The 17598-nt window shown below is 40.6% G+C and overlaps 1 long non-coding RNA gene across 1 annotated transcript in view; it reads right to left on the bottom strand.

Moving 5' to 3' along the window:
- LOC121661295 overlaps nucleotides 1-13843 on the bottom strand; it is a 52489-nt gene extending 38646 nt beyond the window's left edge. The window contains exons 1-2 of the long non-coding RNA XR_006014903.1: nucleotides 13675-13843; nucleotides 2854-3001 (exon numbers count right to left, since the gene is read on the bottom strand). This is a non-coding gene — a long non-coding RNA (uncharacterized LOC121661295). The remainder of the gene's footprint in view (nucleotides 1-2853; nucleotides 3002-13674) is intronic.
- Nucleotides 13844-17598: the final 3755 nt, after the last annotated feature.

Genomic DNA, 17598 nt, shown 5'->3' with positions numbered 1-17598 from the left:
AAAATACAAGTGCTTATGGTGGAAATGTTTATATTAAGAAATATTTTTAGGCAAATATTTTAAAGAGTTATTTCCACCAGAAGGGATTACCAAAAAAGAGAGAAGGTGGCAATACATGTGTTTGCACCTCTTGCTAGCTGGGAAACAGAAAGAAAATTTTAGTTTCTTTCTACAGACCTGTTCTAGGTAGTCTGCCAAAATCTTAGCACAAAAGCCGCGTTCCTCTTCTGCCAGCTAAGGGGGCTGCAAGGGAAACAGTGCACCCAAACCCATGTTTCCTTCCCTTACTCTCCTGGGTTATAAAAGGTGCAATTTGCAGCTTCCTCAGCCCCAACATGGAGCTGCCTTTTGGGGATTTGCCTTTCAGTTTTGCTTTTTTCTTGCATGCAGAAATACCTTCAGTGCCTTAATGTGTCAAAAGGATTTTCTATCAACTGAACATTTTTTGAAATTACCCAGACATTTTCTAACATTCAGCAATCTGCTCAGTTTTGGAAATGATTATTTATTTGAGCACAGATTTTCCATTCTTTTAATTTTTCCACAGTGCTTTGCACAATAGGAGCCTAATTATATTAATGGTCCTCTGCCTCTAAAGTCTGTAACTCATTTCAGAGACTTGGGCATCTCCATTTGTGCCAAGTCTCCAAGAACTTATTATTCTAAAAGAAAAAAACCAATACCCTAAAGCACAACATTTAAGGATCTATCAGATCTCTAAGGATCTACTTGAGACAAAGACAGAAATACATTGGCTCACAGAAACCAACCCGGTTCTATGAAATCTCATTTTGTTTCCAGACAGTATCCAATACCTTGTCTAAAAGTATTGCACTCATCCAACCTACACATACATTTATAACACATACACTGTGACAAACTAATACCAGCATTCTGGTATAGTTATAGAGTCATTAGCAACATTAATTTGGAAGATGGAAATTTAAGATACGATTTTTGCAAACTCACCAGGATCACTCAAAGCACTAAGTTACTTGAGGGGAAAAATCTCCACAGTATGGGAATTTATACTTCTAAATAAATGTTGTTGAAGAATACTCCTGACAGCAAGTGGGGGGGGGAAAAAAACAAAAATGGCTGTCAATAGTGTATTTTAAATCAATGAGCTGTCACAGTATTGGAATTTGATGATGTTTATGCCCTTTCTGACAATTAAGTGCTTGCCTGTGCTTGCTTTCCCTGATGAGAGTCTGTAATCTTTGCTGCTACAATATTTCAGGCTGCTGATGAAACAGCCTGAGGAAGACTGGACATACTTCTTTGAAATACACAGCAGGATTTCTCAAAAATGAACCAACAAAACTTTGAGAGAACTATCCTACAGAACCAAAACCAAGAGAAAACTATGTGTGTTACAAGGGTAAATATAATTTGACATCTGGGAAAGGGTCACATAGGATTAAAATGGAGGGCTAAAAAATAATCAAGTACAGACAAGAGTCCATGCACACATACTGTTCCCTCAACTAAAAGTTTTTGTCCTTTATTATTTTATTCCCCCTAATGTGTATCAATCAAGCTTATACAATGGCAGGACAACTAACCGTGGTTCTTTGCCATGGTCCGTATTAGGAGGCATACATAAATTGATTTGCAGAAAATCACTTGGTGAAAGTGCACATGAAAGTTTTTCTGTCTCAGATGAAAGGCTGAAGGTTGGGGTAACAGAAATTGATGATGATCTTAGACTGGTGATTTCATGGCAAGGAGACAAACAGGAATGTAGAGAAATGGCTGAGTGAACAGGGACATGTATACATGCACAATCCAAGCTATATTAGTGAACTGTCCTTGACTAGGGAAAAAAGAGAAGAGCAATACTGATGTGGCAAGCCGACAGGATGTTGCGGAGAGGGATGCTGACCATAGAAAGAAAGAGAAAGACTTATGTTAGTTAGGCACCTGCATATTAATCTGTAACCAATCACTTGCTATTAAAGGCCGCGTGAACAGTAGCTGTAACCCAATAGTATGGAGCTTGCTTATGCGTGCTTGAGGAATTAGAGTATAACTATGGGTCTGACAATAGAATAAATGGAGTTCCATCATATCTCTATGAGAAGCGTGGTTCATCCCGGCAGATCTCTGGCAATTCAGGAAGTCTTCTGTAACATCATGCTACCAGAAAATTAAGAAATTCTTTCCCACAATGTTTTGCTGATATTTTATTATTGATGAATAACTCTGTAAATACCCTTTGAGCAAAACACAGAGCATTGCACTACAATGCCAGTAATGAAAAGCAATCCCAACTAAAGCTGATTTCATTTATAGGTAACACGGGAAAAAACTGGAGCAGAAACCTAAACCTCTCCTTTGCTATAATGGAATTTTCTTGCCAAGGATAGTGCTCTAGAATTTTTTCCCTCTTTCTGCCTTTGCCACACCTGTAAAGATTTCTGCCAGCATGCAGCAGTCACTACAACCTTGGAAAAGAGATGATGAAAAACCTGCAGTGACAGCAGATAGCTGGAACTAATGATGTAGGCCTGCATTCCTGGCCATAAAGTATTTGAAAAGGAAGCCTTCATATGTTTTACTTATTTTTATATTTACTTAAACAAAAGAAGCTTGAAGTTTCAAGCCTTGTGACCGACATCCCAGAGCTGGATGCAGCACTCCAGATGGGTGTCACATGAGCTGGGCAGATGAGGAGAATCCTCTCCCTCACCCTGCTGCCCACATTGCCTTGGACGCAGCCCAGGTCATGGCTGGCTTTTGGGGCTGCAAGGGCAGATGGGTGGTCATGTCCAGCCTCTCATCCACCAGCACCCTCAAGTCCCTCTCAGAAGGGCTGTTTATTTTATCACACTAAGCACAAGGCAATCTCACCTCACAGTCAAGGCGCTGGCATTCCCTGGTGCAAGTATAAATAACCGAGGCCACTGGCAGCACTGCTCACAGCTCTCCTGGAAACAGCACCTGCTCCATAAATGACGGTCAGTGTTCACTCCTCAGGTATAACCATCTCCCTTCTCATCTGAGAAATGTGATAAGATTAGAGGGCTTCTATTAGAATTAGAATTACTCATCATCCTTGAGCCGACTCAGGCCTTTAAAATATTTTAAACCAAAAAGAAGTGTTTAGTTTTACCCTGCAAAGGGTATTTAATTAGCAAAAAATTTCTCAGAAACTGTTGCGAAGCACTGGCACAGGCTTCCCAGAGAACCAGCAGAGTCACCAGCCCTGGAGGTATTTACCGGGCTAACGGCTGGACTGGATGCTTTCAGAGGACTTTCCAAGCTGAAAGACTCCGTGGCAGTGGCAGCCCGAGCTGGACGTGTCCCATAGGAACGCCCCCCACCACGGTGTCCCAGGGACCGTGCCCCACAGGAACGCCGCCCTCACGGTAACCCAGGCAGGAGCGTGCCCCACAGGAACAGCCCCCCCACGGTGTCCCAGGCAGGACCGTGCCCCACAGGAACAGCCCCCTCACAGTGTCCCAGGGACGGTGCCCCACAGGAACAGCCCCCTCACGGTGTCCCAGGGACGGCGCACCGCTCCTGCCGCCTCAGCATGAGGCCTTTCTCACCGCGGAGCGCGGGCTGATGGCGCCCCCTGCCGGCTCGCCCCTCACGGCGGCCCACCCACTGTCAAACAGCAGTAAACTCACCGAGGTGCTTTCGGTGTTTTCGCTTTATATATTGTGCTGGTTTCGGCCGGGATAGACTTAATTTTCTTCCTAGTAGCTGTAGAGGGCTGTGTTTTGGATTCAGTATGAGTCTAATGCTAATAACACACTGATGTTTTGATCGTTGCTGAGTAGGGCCTAATGTAAGTCAAGCACTTCGCAGAGTGTCATCTCTTCACAAGCAGCCAGGAAAGAGCATAGCCAGGACAGCTGACCCCAGCTGGCCAAGGGGATATTTCACACCATGCCCACTATATAAACTGGGGAGTTACTCAGGAGCGGGGCTGATTGTGGTTTGGGGAGGGATTTGGCATTGATAAGCAGGTGGTGAGTAATGCTATTGTGCATCACTTGTTTTTCTTCAATTTTATCTCTCTCTCCCCCATCCCTCTTTTAATCACTATTTTTACTATTATTATACATTTAATTTTACTTTGTTTCAGTTATTAAAGTGAATCGGTTTCACTGGTTTTTTTGCTAATTCTGCCAGCTGGAGTTAAACCACGACATCTACACAGTTTCCTATGTCTGAGCCCACTAGGTGCTTTCCAGTGGCTCCCAGAGCAGCGTGTCCATCACCACGTGCATGACCACAGGTGCCAGTGCCAACCATGACAGTGCTCACCCAGCCATGGGAGGGCTGGGTCAGCACCATGCTCACCCACACTCCTGCAAATGGTGTTTCCTCGCTCGAGTGTTTTGCTTGCGAGGAGAGGGGTTTAAGTAACCACCTTATGCATGACTACGGCCGGGGTGCCTGATGGGGATCCTTGGCAGCCAGCCCAGTCCTACCATCCCAGCCAACAGCAGGGCACTGGGGCAGCCCCAGCCTTGGGCATCAGGCACCTCTGTGGGGATGGGGATGGGCTGAGGCCGGGTTGGGACACAGAATCATAGACTAGCTTGGGTTGGGTGGGACGTCAAAACTCCTCACGCTCCTCTCATTCTAACCCCCTGCCATGGCAGGGACACCTTCCACTAGACCAGGTTGCTCTAAGCCCCATTCAGCCTCACCTTGAGCACTTCCAGGGATGGAGCATCCACAATTCCTCTGGACCTGGACAACCCGTGCCAGTGTTTCATCACCCTCATTGTAAAAAAAATGCACCATTTCTAGGCTGCTCTGGTGCCCAACCAAACCCAAAAATGAGCATCTAGTAATCAGAAGTAATTAGCATTTGTAATCTCATACCCAAATTTATATTGAAAACTTATTTTAGTAGTCACATGTAAAACTGTCAGTTTGTTTCCACCACAGATATAATTAAAAAAAAAAAAATTAACAAATAAAAGCAGGATTATAGGGCAAAACTATGCAATTGGGACTTCAGAAATAGCCCCTTAATTAGTTTATTTAGGTTGATATCAAGCACCTAAAAAATAATACAGTAAAACAAATATTTAAGTCACTGGAAGGTTTGAATTTTGGCAGGACTGCTTTCCCTTATTATAAAAAGAGCAGAACAAATTTCCCAAAATGTTTAATGTCAGTACTTGCAGTTCTTCTTTCACAACAGCAGGAGAAAAAAAAAATTGTCTAATGCCCAAAAATGACATCTGTGAAAAAAAATCTGTGCTAACAAGAATTAAAAGAACATCTAGTGTAATTTATTCACAGAAATGCCCTTAATAGACTAAATCTGCATCATAAAATTCTTTTCTACCCACTTTATATAATAAAGAAAATTACATTATTGATACTAGTGTTAAACCAGCTTTGCATAGTATAGTAAATCAGACTCATGCTGTGCTCAGCAGATGGACACATTTCTGCTTCGTGTAGGGACTCTATCAGTTAGCCATCTGAGAACATCTTAGCAGCACATTCATCCTTGCCATCTGATTTTAATTTAAGAGCATCACTATCAGTAGTTAGATTTAAAAGGCTGAGAAAGCAATCAGATCACCAGAACACTCTTTTGTTATACAGCCTATCTCAGATAGCCCTTGCTACAGATTTGAGACTGGTGCAGCAGGCAGAAAGCAACAGAGTGAATTCAAGTAGCAGTCATCTTCCCAGAACAGCATTTGGAATATCACTCGAGAAGGCACATAGTAGAATCAACCAAATTAACATTTTCAGCATTATTGACACTAAAAGATATATTGCTCCCTGTTCAATTTAAAAAGATTCCCTGGGGATATTTTTAAGGGATGCTTACTTTATTGATTGTTATTGAGTAGGACCATTTGACAGCTTGTAGGGAATGTCTCAATAACAAAAGCCTTGATAGAAAGAGATCAAGAAGCCCCTGGTGACTGATCTGGATGGCATCGATTTGATTTTAGCATGATGCATTTAGTTTCCATTGTTAAAAGAATATCGCAGATTAATTTATAGAATGAATAGTAACTGTAGAGCTGTGACAGAACCTAGAGCCCTACACTGCACACAGCTCTCGCTCCAGTAAGCAATTAATTTCAGCAAGATTACTATGTACAGCTGGATTACTCTGAGAAGGAAGCACTAGGGCTGAATCCCACAACTTCTACACTTGATATTCACAGAACCACTCCACTAATATATCACAGTGGCTGTGAGGTGAGGAGAGAAGGAAAGATGAAAAGGAAGATTTCTATCACCTTTAAGCTCATGAATAACCTTCTTCCAGCACAAAGAAACCAGGGAACATTCTTGTATAAGCGGGATGTAGAAACAATAGAAGCATTCTGGCAAATATTCACAGGGTGAATTAGAATCAGGTAGTTATGCAATCTAAGAGGTATTAAACTACAAAACACAAGGCTAGCTAACAAGTAACAAAACACAAGGTTAAGCACTGATAAGACCAAATCTATTTTTTGCTGAGAAAAACAGAGTCTAAGACAATGGAGACAGGAAAGACTGTAAGTTTAATAAATTCACTCAGACTCTAGAGCGTTTCTGTAGCTATGTACAGACATCAGCTTCCTTCAATATGCTGATAAATAGAAATTTTAGAAAAGTAAAAGTGCATCAAGTTTTATGGGATTATATCAGCAGCAGCATTTGCTAATTGCCATAACCCCTAAGTCTCTCATTTTGATGTACTTAGCAGTCAAAAGTTGTATTGCTGCTGACAAAATGGCTTTCCCTTTCCAAAGAAAGTGTTGGTGAATATTCCTGTTACACCAAGAAACAGGTAATGGAGGTACATTATATACTCAGAGGTGCTTGCAGTCATCTTATCTGAAGCTTAAACCAAAAGCTGAAGATTTTTTTTAAAGGCCTTAAATATGTCCTAAATAAAAGTCTCAAAAAGAGTTATTTGAATTTCAAATGAAACTCTCTCTGCTGGCAGGGTAGCAGCTATACATACTCTAGACTGAGAACTGCACTAAGATACTTTTCTACTATGGTTCCAAAAATTCCCTGTTCTCATGTGTTTATTTTCCTCTCCCTAGTTCCCTGACAAACATAGAGTTGTGGCAAACTCGTTGATCATCTCTACTATTCCAACCTGCAACCACTGAGAACCTAATATATTACTATATGAAGGAAGCAAAGAGTTTTTATTCAGTCTGTAAGCATTTCAGGGCATATAAAATCTGAACTGTTGAATCCTAGCTGTGTCTTATGTGAATTGATCATTAACCCCACATCTGTGCTACATACTGGTCTCTGGCAAAAAAGTATGCCAGGCAAATATTCACATTATACAAACCAAAGGAAGACTGAAATCTCTTTCTCCAAGCACACAAAGGCTATTCAGCAGGAATAGCATTTGTCTCACTGTTTTTTGACTCATCCACACTTTGCTGTGTACAGCTAGTGTAATTATACTTAACCCTCTCTGTGTTACATATGCTAATGTAATTTTCTGTAGTGTGCTGTAGTCATCCATAATTCACTCCTGCCATTCTAACAGAAACCTTTATGCCTGTGGGGCTGAAGAACACAGTTGGTTTTCCAATATACCAGATGGATGCCCAAACCGGTGGATTAGAGTCACTTTCCTTAATCTTTACTCTGTTGTCAACAAGTCTATAGAACAAAACATGTTTAATAGCAAGAGATTCCATGGGGTAGGAGATATTCTCAAGCAATAGCTCTAACTCATCATTTCTGCCGATCTGGCATTTCTCTGTTGCCAGGTTAATATCCTTGCTTTACATAATTAACCTTGTGCCAATTCTCTCTTGTTTTGGTCAGAATAAAAGCAATCGTTTTTATAGAACAAAAAAGTCTCAAGATCAGCAAACTTCTTACTAAAAGAATCAACTTCAAATGATTGACATCAGCTCTTGAAAATACAGTTGGGCTCCCAGTTTGAATGATATGTCTGTTATTCCAGGTCTGAATCCAAAAAAGCCAGTGACTGTGAATGTCTAAATGGTGGATAAAACACACACAAAAAATATTACTGGGTGTTCCCCAAATAAGAGCTTTGTGCATCTTTCTAATTCGTCTGTGTCCAGGAGGAGCAATTCAAGGGAGCTCCATGAGGTACTGCTGTGCAACTCCATCCCTTCCACACTGCTGTGTGCTGGCAGAGCCAGAAACGAAGCACAAATACTTCTTGGAAAGCATTTAACAATGGAGGAAAGGAAGAACACACTTCTTCACATCAAATCAAATCAAAATACCATGTTCCAGACCCTATCTACAGATGACTGAACCTAGCAAATTGGATGATCATGGGTATCATATAGCAACAAGTGTCCTGCAGCCAAGGAGCAGCACCTAAGATGAGCATCAATGAAAGAATGATTGATTGCAAGCAAAGAAGGAAGAAATTACATAGGACAGCATCTTCTTCTGGGGACAGTATTCTGCTTTGTGCTTTTTAAACCCAAGACAAAACCTCTGGGAACGTCAGAAGCTAATTTAAAAGAAATGAAAATGATTTCTAACTTGTCATATCAAACCCTTACAGAAAAGCATCTCTGTTCATTGTGTAATGCCTGTAATGCCTAAAGATCTTCTCAATTATATTTGTTTTCCAGTTGATTCTCCTCATCTAAGAAAGAAGTGCATTGCTATCTAAAAAGAAATGCTTCTGACAAGTGTTTTATCTTTTTCAGTGGCATTATAATAGTAACAAAAAAATCTTGAGCCATTAACTTCAGTGCAAATTTTGTCTGAAAAAGGGCAAACTGAACATTTTAGGATTAGGACCATAGAATTTACACCACCATTAGATTCAAATGGATAAATATTTTTTCCCTCTGATTGATATCGTAATACTTCCAAAGGGACCGTGCTGGGACCAAAGGATGACAGGATCAGCAACAACCCACAGCAGTCTGATGCTGAAACGTTTTATATATTCAACTGTCAAATTTCAAATACTTACAGACAAAGAGACAGGGGTGCATTCAAAGGTGATATAAAATACTTTCTGATCTCCAGGAGAAAACGCTGGACACTGGGACACTGCTGTGACAGCATCTATCCACTGAACCATCAATCTCAGTTTCAGAAAGCAGGAAATCTAGTTTTGCTAGGATGGAAAAGGGAGAATATGTGGCTCTGCAGGAAAAACAGAAGGCCAGAAGCAAGAAAAACCCTTTACTGTTACCATGCCCTCATCTCTTTCTTAAGGGAAAAGCACTGGAATTCCAAGAGGAAAATATATTCCAAGCTGGCTGGGAAGAGAATGATAAATAAACATAAGGGTAGGAGGGAAGGCCCATTAGGGGAGGAATGGAAGGAAGGGTGATATCAGGATCCAGTGGAAAGGGAAGGGATCTGGAGGCACGTAAGAAGAGCTAGGCAGCACCAGTGGGTTGAGAAGAGAGAACAGAGGTGAAGAAGGCTCTGGGAAGTCAAGTTACATACCAGAGGAATTCTTGGTAAAAATAAGTTTGTGAGTCACTGACATAAAACACTGTACATGATATGGTAGCAAACCTACATGAATTATTATTCAGATTACAGATAATTTAACTCTATGTAGATGTCTGAGACTGTAACAGAAAATGAACAAAATAACAGCTGTAAAGTGTGAAGGAAAGTAGAGAGAGAACTTGTTTTCCTCAGATCATATTTTTACATACAGAAAGGAAAACATCTTCATTCTGAAATATTAGGAAAAACAACTAATAAAAAAAAGTCTCAATTAAAGGAAACTTTTAGATAATGTCTTGTTCTGTGGTCTGTCTTTCCCATCACTTTTCCTTGTTCCAACTACACTTTCAACACCTAAACAGGTATTTTAGACATATATGGTAACAAACCCTAGCTATTAAGTGTGCCCATCACATCTAAGAATCACTACCCTGCCAGCTCTGTTATCTAAGTCTCATTCAGGCTCTGTACTGGAAGATATTTTTATATAAGCCTCTTGCCATCAGAACAAAAGTCTTACTTCTGGTCATGTTGACAACACAGCAGGACAGCTGGAAGGTAGTCTAGAAGCAAAGGTGCTAAAGACCGAGGCTGACTAGACCACATCAAGGCAGTGCCTTTTGAATTCACAAGAGTGAAAAATCAGAAAAGAATTAGCAGGAGAATATGTTAGGTTTTTGTATCTGGGTGACATTAAATTGTACATGAGGTAGTTCAGGTTTTAGAATAAGAAGGTACAAATGTAGGTAGGAAAGAAAAACTAAGTTAAGGTCAGGTTACTCTAACAGGAGTTAAATACATCACTATTATGGACTGTAACATTAAGGCAATTGTGATCCCCTTCCTCTTCATGGTTCCTGCTGGTTATGTTACATTTTGAAATAGCAAAACAAGGCCCCAGCCAAGCCATTTGTTTGGATTTGGCTCAGATACATCTACACCCTGCTGAACCAACTTATTTCACTGGCAAATTTATAACATCTTGAAATGTATCACTGGAAATAATTTGTTGCACAAAGCTAAGCTCACTTGGCCAAGTTCACAACATGGCATAAAATTGAGGACAGTCTCTGCACATTTTTCATACAGCTCACCCCAGACCCTATTTCCTGACATAGTCCTTGCCTGCTAGATAAGCAACTGCTGACGTGTATAGTGTAAAAACACAGAGCAATATTCCTGTTGTTAATAATTTTATCATTGAAGCTTGAATTGATAGATTATCACTGGACTGTTTCAATCAAATTAATTATGAGTATTGACAAGGGGAACTGTTCGGGAAGAGTAGCTGATGACAATGCTTATCCTATCACTGTCTGGGCCTGGTTTTTTATCTGTTTTAAAACCAGTCAGTGTTAGGAATCCACACAGGTAAAGTTTCAAATCCAGCTGCTCACACAGCATGCAGTCATGGTCACTGCACTTGATGCACCACATTATCACAGTGAGGAACATAATTGTGTGTCAAGAGTTTCTTGTGAGAGAAAAGCAATAGAAAGAATTACAAAATTCCAAGCTCTAAAAACAATGAATGACACCAACAAGAAAAAAATTAAGTGGAAGAATACAGGAGACGTGTTTCTCAAAATGTAAAAAAAGTGCCCATGAAGCAGCATAGGACACTGACCATGCTTCAGGAAAGGACTGTATTAAAGTTGCTGGTCTTTGGAGGAGGAAGCTCTCTTGTATGATTTAGTAAGATGTACCACAGTAAAACAATACTAATAGTCAATTCTCCACTGTCTGAGAAGGCTGCTAAAAGGATCAGCGTTAAGAAAGATTGATTAAAGCATGTGCTGCAACTGCTGTTGACTCTGAAAACATATGCAGTTGCACCGTATTAGAGAATATGAGCCCCAATCTAGCAGCAAAGCAGGATCTTGAAAATTAATTCAGAACAAAGATTATCAGATATCTGTAAAAAGCATTACAGCAGAAGAAGAATAAAAGATTTTGAATGTAAGTTCTGGGGCATGCAGATAGAAAAACAATGATGGACTCACAGACCATTAACATTTATTAAAGGCTGTAGTATGGAGATACTAAAACACAGTCAGAAATATTATTTTAAAATAACATGGATGTTCATAAATACAAGGTAAAGAGAAATGCTCTGCATGTTTCAGCTTTCATTTGAGCATGACAGGAAATGAGTGGGGAGGATATCAATTTTACAAACAGAAATGGAGGGATGACGCTTAAGAACTTCATTACTTTGTGAAAGTACAAAGGAAATGAAGAAACAAAGGCACAATTAGGCAGGCCAAGGCAAAGTTAGCTGACTCAGATGGTGCCTCGCTTGCTCATGACTGATAACAGCAGCTATTACTGACAGTTCTAAAAAATGTCATTCCATTTTAGTTCTCAATGTGTCAGACTCAGGAAAATTAAATCACATCAGAAGCCACAGACTTATTACTGAAAGGTCAATTTTTATGAAACTTTTCCTCAAAAGTTTTAGCGAAGAGATTAAATAAGCCAACTCCATTAACTTGAGTCAGACAAGTTTTAGGGGAACATCAGGCAAAAATGGGCTAAGAGCTAGTGTACTTAGAGACACAAAGAGACCTAGGGCTTTGCTTCTATTTCCAAAGATTGCTTGGAAATCAAAATGTAAATTGCTTTGAATATTCATCTAATTCAAGACTTTTATCAAAACACGCAGATGTGCTTTGAACTGAAAAATGAAGTAGCATCATTTTACTTAATTAATGTAGAAATGACTCAGGAAAGCTGGTGTTATCCCTCCTATGTAATGTCACATTGACTCCCCTAATGCACCCTTTGGAACAGATGGGGCAGGGGATGAGCAAATTCAGAGCCAGAATCAGCCCACTACAAGAGCAAATCTTGATGCTGTAGCTTCTTCAGTAACCCACGGAAAAGCATGAAGGAAAATATGATCACTGACTCCTTGTGCAATTGACCGGTTTTAAAAGCCTGGCCAAAAAGTGCTGTCTGTTTTATACTAGCTCATTTCTTGATCCATGCACAGTTGTAAATTGTGGAGCCCAGACTATGTCTCTGAGAAACTAAGAACCATGAGAAAACTGAGGTTTGATACAAGGAAATGAAAGGTTATTCTAGACTTAAAGGCCTAGCTTGGGAAAAAACCCAACAGGAGTTCTTGAAAAACAGACCTACTATCATACTTGCAGTACCACAGTTTGTGTACCAGATTACACAAATATCACTTTCTCTCCTTTACAATACATTGGGCTATTAACAAGTACCTGTCTGTTCATCTTTTATGTTTGAAGATAAGGATAAGCCCAGTAATCTCAAGCATTTGACAGGTATACCAATATTTTACACTATTATTACACTACTATTTTAGTAGACTGACTTACCTGAAGATATAACCCAAAGGAAACGATCCAAAAGTATAGGATAAGTAATTAATTCAACAATCACAAAAAATCTTTAACAGTTAACACAGTAAGACTCAAGGATTTCAGAATTTCAGAAATGATACAATTAGTAACTACCATAGTATATTTTTGCCTCTTTTCAGATTTGAACTGGTATGAAACAGTAGAACTTTTAAAATGAAAGAAACAAAAAATGACAAATGAGACTCTTCCTCATTTATTATGCACTTGAATGGATATCCAAGAAGGAATAGTTAGAAGGCCCAACTAGTTTTTCTTCTGCTAAACAATATAATTTACAATTCATAAGAACTCATGAATTAATTATGGAAAGTTGCAATGATTTCAAGAAAAGAGATTTGACTTTTATTAGAGATACATAGCTCGTGTAATGTATTCAGCCAATTGGCAGGAAAGGAGAATTAAGATTCTGAGAGGTAGCCACTGAAAAAATGTTCAAATGGAAAATTGGCTCCACAGATATTACAGAATTATGTGCTGGCCTATTTGTGTTACACTTTGGCTTTCCTACCTGAAGTCAGAGGTAAATAGCAAAAAAAGAAACTTTATTGATGGCACTGGTAGGCCTCTTTGAAAGGAGATTAATCACCTTGCATTTTGAGGGCTTTTAGGTATTTCCCTGAAATTTCAAATATATTTCCCAGCCAATAGCCATTTTAATTTAATATTACATTTTTCTTATTTATTGCTTCTATTCTTTTTCACTCTGTGCCTCACAGACTCTTTTCTGTCTAGAATGTGTACATAAATTATAAGATTATATTGATATCATCCTACTATTCATACTTCTGATCTTAAAGTACTGATTTTTAGATAATTTTTTTTTAATTTGTCACCTTACCTTTTGCTTGATACTTACAATTCTGTTTGATGTGGCTGAGGGTGCTTGTGTGTTTCACGGCTCCTGCTGCTCCTGGATGCTTATCATGTTTGCAGAGCTCACACAACTGATCTGTATGCCCAGGCTGAGCTGTGTACGGGATGGATAGGCCAGCTGGAGCAGCCCTGACAACTCTGCATAATGGTCCCCCTGGGTGGGGAAATAAGTGCTGCATTACTCAGACAGGATCTGGGATAGGGATCAGCTATGGCTAGGGACTGGGGAAAGGCTGGAAACTATACAGTCACGGTACCTCACACAGTTGCGTGGAGAAATTGTGAACACAAGAAGGAAACTGAAGGGCTGCAGCAACCAAGACCTGCCACTCCCCAGTTTTATTAGAACTAGAAACAAGACTGTATTGAGTAGACTGGATCAAGGCTGACATCACCCACTATTTAATTTACCTTCTATGCTGCCTTCCAGCATACTTCAGCGTTTCGACATCCACTGGGGTACAGGCCAGCACAGGCCAGACAACAGCCCCTTGAAGCACACAGCTGTGTTGTGAGATGGTATCAGCCAGTGCACAGCCCCAGGAAGCTGGGAAAACCTGTGTGTTTGGGTAGGGCTGGTTATTGCGGAAACGTCTTAGTCACATTCCTTTTTCCCTATGACCATCCCACAGGCTTCCCTGAGACAGATAGCCCTACACACCTTCATCTTGCTTGCTCTTAGGAATGCTATTTTTCTCCTTGTATCTAATCACCATAGAAAATTGCACTTTTTTTTTCTGGCCCATCTATCTACACTAATTTCTCATTAGAAATGTTACCTGTAAACCTATGCCTAGACCACTGTAAGATAGAGGCCTTTACAGTTTAATCTCTCTGCTTTTGCATGGGACAAGGAGAACGGGACTGATGGAAAAAAAGGTCAAAATTGGAAGCTGCATGAGGCTGTAAAGAATGAAAACCTTCAGTCAAGGCATTGGAGTTAAGCTGCAGAGTCTACTCAAGAAGATGAGCTGAAAAGAGATATATGTAGCTTGATAATTTGATATCCAAGAAGCCAACATGGAAAGGATTTTTCCTTCATTTAAGTTGTTTATAGGAGTGCTATATATGTGCACTGCAATGAATGGAAGCTTTGAAAACCACATATAGGTCTAACAAATATACAGAATTTAACAGTCATTTATAACAGCAAATGTGAAATATTTTCTTAATGCTCGTATTAAAACAATTGCTGTAACTGTCATCTCCTCATGGAGAATGTTATAAACAGCAGAGAAGAACATGGTCACTCAATACTGCCCTTGTGAATAGACAATCATTTGTAGTACTATTTCTATTATTATCACCAGTCTGCCAGCTACATAAGTTGTGCTTGAAAACAGTAAATAGTAACTTACTAATATGCATACTGAGGGCTTTACCTTTTTATAGAATTTTTTACAAAAAAGCTGATCTCTTGATATCATTCAATACACTTTGTAATAAAATACGTAATCAAGGACAGTTTAAAATGAGCATTTATGAGATATGTACAAGTCATTAAAAGCTGTGTACAAGAAATTATGGTTAACAAAAATTTACTTGTGATGACAGAATCTTTGTGTGTATCTCATGCAACTGCAGGTTTTTCGTTCTCTTGTACTTTTATGGAATCTTTATCACTCAGTTCTGCATTACTGTCTAAGGTGATTACTGCACACTGAACTGAACTGATTTTATTAATATTTTTGCTACAGCTGCTGAGCTCCCCGCATCATTTCAGTGCTCTGGCTTTCACACATCGGCCTCCTTTACTCACTCTACAATCCTCTGTGTTAAAAAAATAACGTAATTTGACTTTATTTTATCTATTTATCACGCTGGGATAACCAACAGACAACAGATTAAAACGAAAATGAAGCATGAGATGTCAGCATCCCTATTGTCACAGGAGAAAAGACTATCACCACCAGAGGGCAATAAACCCTGAGAAAGCAAATTGACTATAAAAGGACAAGTGAAAATATTGATGATTTCACCAGGACGACACAGGAATTTATTAAGATGATGCAATTTCTTAACATTGTCATTTAAGTGCCAGAACTGATGCAGTGGCCTTTTCCTAACCCCACCCGATTCGGTAACCTGTTCTGTGAGTTTACCTATCAGTGCACAGCCCATTAAAATTAAACGCTGAACTTCACTCATGTAGTTTAGGAGTAGTATAGCAAAATCAATGGAACTATGTCCATGGCGACATGACGAGAGCAAAGTATCAAGCCTCACACTTTGTTAGTGAACAGATTTTGTACACATTCAACCATCCTTAAGAATCTCTCTACCAGCAAGAAACAGATTATTTCTCTCCACTCCCCAAAACACATAAAAGTTTTTTTTTCTTGTAGGATTACTTTTTTTTTTTTTTTTTGGGGGGGGGGTGGGAAGGGGCACGACGGGTGGTTTGGTTTTTGTTTTGGGGGGGTTGGTTTGGTTTGGGGGGTTGTTGGGTTTTTTTGGTGGGGTCTTTTGGGAGGGCTGTTTGGTTTTGGTTTGGGTGGGGTTTTTTTTGGGGGGGGGGGGTGGTTTCTTTGAATTATCGCTTTAAGAAGGCTTTGATGGCGGCTGTAAACCACGCTATCCAATTAAGGGAATGTAACTGCGAGATTAAGAACTAAAATGCCTGTCTGTTCCCGAAAGGGGATCCAGGCTGCTGTTAAGGTTTCCTTGATGTCCAGCAGCTCCCTCCGAGCCGCTGCTGCTCACGCAGAGGGCACACAGCGGTCCCTGCGTCTCCGCCTTTGCTCGCCCCGCGGTCAGCACGGCTGGGACGCGGCTCGGCTGAGCTGGGACCACGCCCGTGCGCTTTCCTTGGCCTGGGGACAGTGCAAACCGAGTACTTGAGTTTAGTTCTGCTATTGTCAATGTGTAGTAACTGGCCAAGAAAAACACGTATCTGTAAAGTCATCTGTTTGTTTAGACAGCATAGGTGCTTATGGCTGTCTGCACTGCATTCCGCAATTTCAGCTGACTGAAACGTGAAGACATAGAAAAAAATGTAGTGACTAATGATGAACTTTTGCATGCTTAGTTAAACTTTTTACTTCATTTAAGAAGTGCTGGCACTCTGCCGCCTCTCAGCACAGTTCTTTATGACACTCCCTTTCCGTTTCCTGATGGCTATTTAGGGCTGTGCGGTAGCAGGCACAAAGGATCAGCTGTCTCTCAATACACAAATTCACATGCCCATCAGCAAGCCTTGCTGTATTTCTGAGCCCCTGACCATGGTGTTCAAGCAGCCAGGTTTCCCTGAGGAACCGTGTGTAATGGGAAGAAAGAGTCAGATCTCAAACAGCCACTGAGTAATGTGCAGGAAGAGTTTGTGGAGCAGAGACTGAAACACTGACAAGCTGCCATCTCCATTGGGCTTTCTCTTCCGACAGTGGCTATTACATTCTTTTCTTTGGAGCAGCAACCTCCACAGGTGAGCACACAGTACCTCATCCATCCCTGTCTCCTGCCAAGTTGGCTGCTCCCTCCCCACACCTACAGCAGCCCACTGCCTGGTGTGGCAGCCTGACATCAGGAGAGGCTGATCCCCTTCACTCACAGTAGTTGTCCTGTGCTCTCCCACCTTAACTGATGTTATTGCCTAGATGTGTTTGTTTTGCACGGCCTGGCTTTTTGGTAGGGGAGGGGGGCCACAGAGGTGGCTGCTGGAAGCTTACACCACGTCCAGCAAAACCAATCCCTGATGGCTCTGAAGATAGACATGCCGCTGGCCAAGGCTGGCCCAATTAGAGATGATGGTAATGCCTCTGTGATAACATTTTTAAGAAAAAAAAATTGAAACAAAGTGGGGGCACAGTTTGAATTAGATAAAGAGAAGGGGAGGATGTGAGAACATGTGAGGGAAACTACATGGAGACACCAAGGTCAGTGGAGAAGGAGGGGGAAGAGGTGCTCCAGG

This window comes from Corvus kubaryi, unplaced genomic scaffold (genome assembly GCF_017639235.1).
Source record: "Corvus kubaryi isolate FWS band 111438036 unplaced genomic scaffold, C.kubaryi_AGA036_p1.0 125, whole genome shotgun sequence".
NCBI classification, from domain to species: domain Eukaryota; kingdom Metazoa; phylum Chordata; class Aves; order Passeriformes; family Corvidae; genus Corvus; species Corvus kubaryi.
Note: the sequence above shows the minus strand (reverse complement) of the source record. Positions and strands in the feature narration are given on the sequence as shown.